Source organism: Papaver somniferum, chromosome 10, assembly GCF_003573695.1.
Source record: "Papaver somniferum cultivar HN1 chromosome 10, ASM357369v1, whole genome shotgun sequence".
Taxonomy (NCBI): domain Eukaryota; kingdom Viridiplantae; phylum Streptophyta; class Magnoliopsida; order Ranunculales; family Papaveraceae; genus Papaver; species Papaver somniferum.
Genome location: NC_039367.1, coordinates 12,347,011 through 12,355,023, shown reverse-complemented (window position 1 = coordinate 12,355,023; position 8,013 = coordinate 12,347,011). Strand labels below are relative to the sequence as shown.

The window sequence follows — 8,013 nt, the reverse complement described above, 5'->3', positions numbered from 1 at the left end:
GCTATAGCAACAATTTTGGCATCTGATTCATAGCCTCCTTCTACCCTATTAACGTTTCCTCTACTTAAAAGAATTGTTTTCTGGGGTGCCCTACTATTTTCCCATTGCTGGGTTTTTTCGGCGATTTCATTAAAAAATTCCATCGCCGCATCAACAGTTTGGTTTTCAAATCCACCAGTGCATAGGGACTCAACCATGGTCGTTGTGGAATAATCTAAACACTCATAAAGGATCTGAACTAGCCTAACCTTTTCTAAACCATGATGAGGACACTGGGATAATAAATCATTGAACCTTTCCAAATACCTATATAAAGATTCTCCCTCTTGTTGTGAAAATGTGCATATTTGCGTCCTAATAGACAATGTTTTGTGCCTAGGGAAAAACTTATTGAAAAAGGCAGATGTAAGTTGTTCATATGTCTCAATTGAATCGGATTCCAAACTATACAACCACGACTTGGCCTTATCTTTCAGGGAAAATGGGAATAACCTAAGTTTCAAAGCATCATCATCTAAGCCTCTAATTCTTAGAGTACTACTAATTTCCTCAAAATCCCTAACATGGTAATAAGGGTTTTCATTTTCTTTCCCTAAAAAGATTGGGAGCATCTGTAAGGTCCCAGGTTTCAGTTCATAGGGTGCCTCCGTTTCATCTAACTTAATACACGAAGGACGGGTAGTCCTAGTTGGATTCAACAAAGCTTTCAAAGTTGCCATTTCTGGCGCTATCGGAGCAACATGGATTCTCTCCTCAGTCAAAGAACATTCAAAACAGACTCTTCAAAAGCCGGACTTTCTAGATTAAGGTAATCGAGACGCTTCGAACTACTAGGTTTCTCTTTAACAAATCTACCTAGTGCGTCTCTTTTATGTTCAGGCATACAATAGAATTTTCTAACTTGGAAGGGTAAGCAAACACAGATCAAGTCCGACTCAACCAAATCAAACCTATTGATTTCTAGCAAACAAAAAGCATGATGGGTCCACTTAGATTGTTTCTATACCAGCTTCTAATCCTTCGAACGGGAATTCGTTACAATTTAAGCAAACCCCTCTGGAATCAATCTGAGTTAACGTAAGTTGAATAGAGGCGAGGGAAGCTCGATGGAGCTTTGATACCCAAGGCCTCACCGGTATTACAAGGCGGCGCAGTCACGCATTCAACTTACAGAAACCGTCAAGAACTTCGAAGTATGCTTAAAAGAGTAACCAATATTTTTCGAATGACTTTCCTGTTAAGCTCGTTACCCTATCGGTCTCGTTCTAGTCAAAATTTTAGGCTTAGGTTCGCGTAGGTTACGTGTTCCTAAAGCGGGCAAGAAGAGAACGGTGATGAAATCCGAACCCTTATCTTGCATACGAAGGAGTCCAGTAACTCGCTGACAGGGGATTCGTGAGTGTATAGAATCTTACCTCCCGTTCCAGACGGGGGATGAATCGGTTGTAGTCGACTCGGGCCACTGATTCCGATGTCTAGTGTACGAACCCAAGGTGCAGAGACAATATCGTAATTGTCCTCCTTCTCTGCAAACAATTTATATTTAAAGTACCCTTCCGTAGGGTAATAAAAAATAATAATTTCCCAAAGTCCAAAAGTCCAAAAAAAATAAAGAAAAATTACAAAAATAATAAACCCTAATACAATTTTTTTTTGTTAAAAAATAAAATAAACAAACCCTAAACTAAAATTGTCTAAAAAAAATAAAAAAAAATTTCTTCTTTTCTGTTCTTTTTGCTTTAATCTTTAGCTCCAAGTTTTTATGAAATCACCAAACTCCTTGGCTCAATTTTCTATATGATCCAGAACCTGTAGACACAAGATAAATACCCAAAAACATAAAAAAAAAGACAAAAAAAAAATAAAAAAATACAAATAAATCTAAAACCCTAAAAACAAGTCCCCGGCAGCAGCGCCAAAAATTGATGTGATTTGTAGATAATGGTAAAAGTGGTTCGATTCTCAGACTTGTGAAGGATATTAATTAGACTTAAATCCTAATATTAAAATAGAAAACTCACTAAAAATTATAGCAAACTCAATCAATGATGATATCAATACTAAAAGAAACACTGAGGCTAAGATTCCACTATTTTCCAAGTTCAAAGTGATTAAACCAATACTTATATTTATGCAATTTTCTTGTTTAATTTGATTCTAAAATATTGCAACAAGTAGATTTTCAAAAGTAATAATTGTAAATACCAAGTATGAAGCATCAAAAGTATTAAAACTAAGCATACTCCATCAAAATAGATCACAATCACTCAAATAAAAATCATATTCAATAATAGTTCAAGGCAAATAATCATATAATTATTGCAAATAAAAAGATAAAATAGAATATACCACTTTTTTGTTGGAAAAATAGCTTCCTCTATCGCCTCAGCAATGTGGTTTTGCTCCTCATATTAATCATGATCTCAAAATATGTGTTTGTTGCTCAAAATATGATACAAAGAGTGAAAATTAATAACACAGACTGTTTGCAACAGTTTATTGGTGTTGCAAAACAGCTGTTACAATGGAACTGTTACAGAAAAACTGTTGCTTTGTCGCTGATTTAAGACTGCCCTGAAATAAGACTGCCCTGAACAGCTTAATGTTCTTCAGCTGTTAAACAGTGACACTTTTCTGCGACTGTCTATCAAGGGTCAATGTTCTTCAGCTGTTCTTCTTCTTCAACGGCAGCAGCAGCAAAAACAGAGTTTGGTAAAGCTCTGATTTCTTCTTCTCTGGCTCTCCTTAGGTTCCCAAACTCACGACACCTCTTCTATATGACCCAAGACATCTATTTATATCAAAAATACCGATTAAATCTCTCCCAAATCTTCCAAAATCTATTTCCTTCTCTTCACGGCCAAGTTGCGACAATTTCTTGTTTTAGGATTTCTACGCGTTTCTGAGCTTTCCTTTTTATTCTAAACTCTTCCTTATATAGATACAAATCTTTGGGAAGGTTTACAGCGTTTTAATCTCTCTAAAATTCCCTAAAACATGTCACACACGTGACTTTCCATATTTTCTTATTGTGAGAAAAATCCGTCGATTGAGCCCAATCTAATCGATTTAAACACCCATATCAGATTCCTAGACCCATAAGGAGTCTATCATATGAAAATCAGAGGTTTAATCGACCTCAAACTCCTCCAAATCACGATTGCCAAAACTGCTCTTTAACTAAACTTTTATCCCGCCAAAATCCTTTTTTTTAATGTTGAAGATGGTTGCCCCTTATCCAGAGTAAGGGTGCGATTAGCAACTGCCTGGAAATGGGATGCCCCTTAGTAATTAGGTTACCCCTTATCCAAAGTGAGAGCCTGAATAGCAAATGTCCTCCGGGTGCTTTCCGACAACTTTTCGAGCCAATTTTTTCCAAAAATGTTTATTAGCCAAAAATACCTACAAATAAATAAAACACCATAATAAGTACAAAATGAGCCCTAATAATATATAGAATCGAGACAAATCGGACACAAAAATGTGTCTATCATATACTCAACATAAGAGGAATCTTACGGAGTATGAAAATACTCAACTAGATTAATTACAAGAGAATCCATAATTAATCTAATTGGAATACACAACCAAACTAATTACAAAAGTAATTAATTAAATTGTCATTTATTTTGCTCGACATAAAAAAACTTATGGAGCAATAACTAAATAACCAAACAAGATGATTAATTTAGTTCAAGAATGCTCAACATAAAGTACCTTGTCGAACAACCAACAAAGCTAATCAAAAATTAATCAACTTGGTTGTATCGTGCTCAACATAAGACACATTACAGATCCTCACAATATTACATAAAATATGGATCAGTGAAGATCAATATCGTGGAATACACAAGGATTCATTCTATCTTCCTTCACTATTTGCATAACGATATTTAATAGACATAATCCTTGAACAAAAAAGATTTTAACCTATCTTCCATCAAAGAATTGACAATATAGGCTTAACTTTTGTATATGTCAAAAGTCTATTCATCCGTAAATCAATACATGAATACCGATCATGAACGACTTTACTTTTGACAAAGTATGGGACAATCAAATTTCACGGGCGCAAACACACATATCCCATAACAAATTGCAATATCACAAACTTATAAAGATTAATATTTCAATAACATCTTTTTAATATTTTTATAAAATAAACCCAAATCTAAAAAACAAAAGGTGAACATAATAGTTATGTGTAGTCACAATCATTGCTATTCAAGCACTAGTTATTCTTCCAACTAAGCTAAAAAGAAGACATACTAGGCAACAAATAAAAAGCAACAAGCTAAAGAAAACAGACTCCAGCGCTAAGCCTGAACATGAACTAAATCACAAGGAATGTTCAGGAACCTTACGAGGCATAGTGTCTTCAAGCTTGTGATCAACAGCTACCATTGCATCATCCTAGAGATGATTCTCTTTGCGAAGATCATTGATTTGGTGTTTTATGAGACCAAGGTCAGAGACAACCTTTTCCAACTCAGTTTTCAACTTATCAAGACCTTTTAGAGTATCAATGAGCTGTTGCTTTGCTTTCCCAAAGTACTTAAGAAAGTCATGAACAACTTCAGCAGAAATCATATCATCCTTCTCAGCATCTTCATGAACATAGGCAAAGAAACATGAAGCATTAGGATGATCTTCATATACAATTGTTCTCTTCCTTTTAGATTCAACAACAATCTCTTTGTCAAGGAATCCTTTTGCAAAACTGATAGGATCCGGAGATGCCTATATGTGTATAACCGCAATCGCACGGTGTCTAACTAGTAGACAGAGGCAAGTACGGGTCGTTCCCACAGGGAGCGTTGGAAATATCAATAACCAGTATTCCTAATTAATATCAAGAATAAAATAATGAAATTCAATATTTTCAGAAATTTGTGGAATTAAAACAAAATAATAGAAGGTGACCAAAGATTATGGAGGTGTTAGGGTTCCGGGAATCCGTTGTAGGTAAATTATTGCGTTCAATCACAAAGGGTATTGATACAAAAGATATTTCGTTTAAAATGTCGACAATAATTATCAAAAGATTTTTTGCTCTCACCTAAAAGTAGAACACTTAAGCACTAGATATACATGGCATAACTAGTCAAACGAAATTCAGAATTCGATTATTGCTAACGTTCAATGAATTCTTCTATAATCTAACGATGGACTATACATGGCATAGAACATGAAAAATCTAGCTAGAAGGTAAATCATCGATAGAGAAACAAACCACATTTATTAAGCTCGTATATAGAAAACCCTTGTTCATGAAAACAAATAAATCCTACAACATCATTCTTTCACCCTAACATGGAATTAGCTAGCCATGGCTTTCTTAAAACCCATAAAAAAATATTAATAAATCCCTAACTAATTGAAATCAAATGGAAGAAATGAACTTCAAACCCTAATCTCTGTTTTGCGGCTCCTCTTCCATTGTGGCTCTCAGCCGACCTCCAAAGAATCCCAGTCTGGCCTCCCCCCACTATCTGTTTGTTTTCCTTCATATAGATGCTGCCTCCAGTCTAATGTAAGACCTAGCAACATCTGCCAAGGCCCAGTCCAATGACCCGAAAGCAACACCAACTCCAAATCCAAAGATAGCACCACTGTCTGTTAAATTTCAGCTGGTTGTAAACAACTCAACCAATCAAACACGAGCACAACTCTCGTCGAGCACAATCCTTGGCAAACACGCAAGAATACCCATTGTTGCTGTTAAGAGAGCTTCTTGTTGCTGCTTCATTTCTTAATCGATACTTGATAGAGTTCACAATACTGATTCATTATCTACCCCAAAGCTGCTGCCGAAACCGAGTATAAAGTGGAGATGATGCTTTACTGTTCTTCCAGCCGTTTTACAGCTCCGAAGTTTCCCCCATCACCGAGATAGTTAACAGTCACCATTACTTTCTTTCACTTGAGCTACTGCAATATGAGCAACTCCATTTCGAGAACATTAAACCCATCCAGCTTCTTTCTCCCGCTACTGCCCATGCATCACCGACTCAACTGACAATGGATTCAGTCAAAACCTTTCTCCAAATGTTCCGTCGTAGCAACAAACCCCAGCTACATCCTAGCCAATAAAACTTCACGTCTGAATCAACTCATTCAAACCATAATATCAGTTCCGTCATTCAATACATGCGCCTCTATTTATTTGCTCCATCTCCACTCGATTCAAACCATGGAATACAGGCCGCAACTTCATTTCAGACCAAACCCATTCTCGGTTCTTAACTCGTTGCCATCACCGTCCAACCAACACACTTGATCAACCTTGGCAGCATCACTCAACTTCAGTTCACAGAAAATATCTTCTTGGCAGCATAATGAAATCAGCCAACACCCACTGCAACGACCATCTATCTCGACTAATCTAGCTGTCTCCATTATTCCTTTGCAGTTTCTTAGGAAGATCGAATTTAAACATCATCATCGCTCTCATCTTCTTTCTCCATCATTTCTGTCTAATGTACTTCAGCTAAGCCTCCTAGTTCACAGCCATGGAAAATAAAACCCTTCAAGCTGCAACTGAACATTTACCACTGCCGCCAATTTCCGTCTTATGTCCATGTAAGAGTCCCAGCTCCAGTTTCTCTCGACTCGAATAACAACCCCATACGAGACCAGCACTCCATGGCGAGAAGTACTCAGAATAAACCCTAACTTGGCCGCTGCAATCTCAATCGAGATTTCACCACAAACCAGTACCAGCCTTGAACCATCTCTATCAGTCCATCTTCGTTGACGTCTCAACTTTCTCTTCAGTTCGAGTAAAAGTTCGATGCTGCACATCTACCACTAACTGTAATTCTTTCCACCATCATCACTGCCCGTTCTGTTGCCAATGACGCTGAACTGCTGCGAATGCAACCATCTCGGCCTCTTACTCGATTCACATACCAGTTTTGGTCCAAGCTTTTGCTGCCGTCTTCTTCCATCAGCTCCCATAGCAATCGTTGTACAATCAGCCGTGATCTAGAATTCAAAAGCACCTCTTTGTATCATGAGTGGTACCAGCTAAGAGAAACGGAATTGCTGCCCCTATTTACTATTTCTCCCATCTCTGATGCAGTGGAATAGCAAGCTGGCGCGGCACATGAGTTTGTAAGCATGACACTTGAGCTGGCTTCTTTTGATGCTTTGAATGATTTGCACATTTTGGTCGCAAACGCCAATTAAGCTGCAACTTAAGTGTTTATTCTCCGAATAATCGAATTCACTTGTACTTTCTGTAAAAGCACTAAAATAGTGATATTAGCCAAAATATTGAACCCTAACCAATATAAATATGGGTATAAAATGTAGCACTGACGTGCTTATCAACACCCCCACACTTATATTTTGCTAGTCCTCGAGCTAAACCGAAGAAGACCCGCTACACAACTAGTCATATCATAAGAAAGAGTTAGACCCGCTACACAGCTGGTCATAAAATGAGAATTTGAAATACCATACCAAGACCCGCTAAACAGCTGGTCATGACAAATACCGTACACAAGACCCGCTACACAGCTGATAATTTTTTTTTAGACCCGCTACACAGCTGGTCATAATATTCAATTTTTTTAAGACCCGCTACACAACTGGTCATAATATACTTACAAACCTACAATAGACCCGCTCAACAGCTGGTCATGAATTGCAAGAAAGCAAGAAAATTCATGAAAACAAAAGTAACAAGTTAACCACTCCCCCACACTTAAAAATTACATTGTCCTCAATGTAATTGAGTCATCCAACGTAAAAATTAAGATGGGAAAATAAACAAATAAAAATAAAACAAAAAAATAGAATTACCTACTGGAATATACAAAAAGGATCCCCATAAACTAATAACTTGAAAATTTGGGGATCAACCCAAAATACTACATTTACAAATGATAGCTTCGCACTTATGTTATGATTCCCTGAAGAAGGTGAAACTATCAAAAAGAAAAAGTTACCCCCAAACTTGGTTTTTACTTCGCAAGGAAGTACATAAAGAACATAATATGGGGATAC

At 36.9% G+C, this 8,013-nt stretch overlaps 1 pseudogene; it reads left to right on the top strand.

The window, feature by feature from the left end:
• Positions 1–255: 255 nt before the first annotated feature.
• LOC113319778 lies at positions 256–355 on the top strand (annotated as a pseudogene).
• Positions 356–8,013: the final 7,658 nt, after the last annotated feature.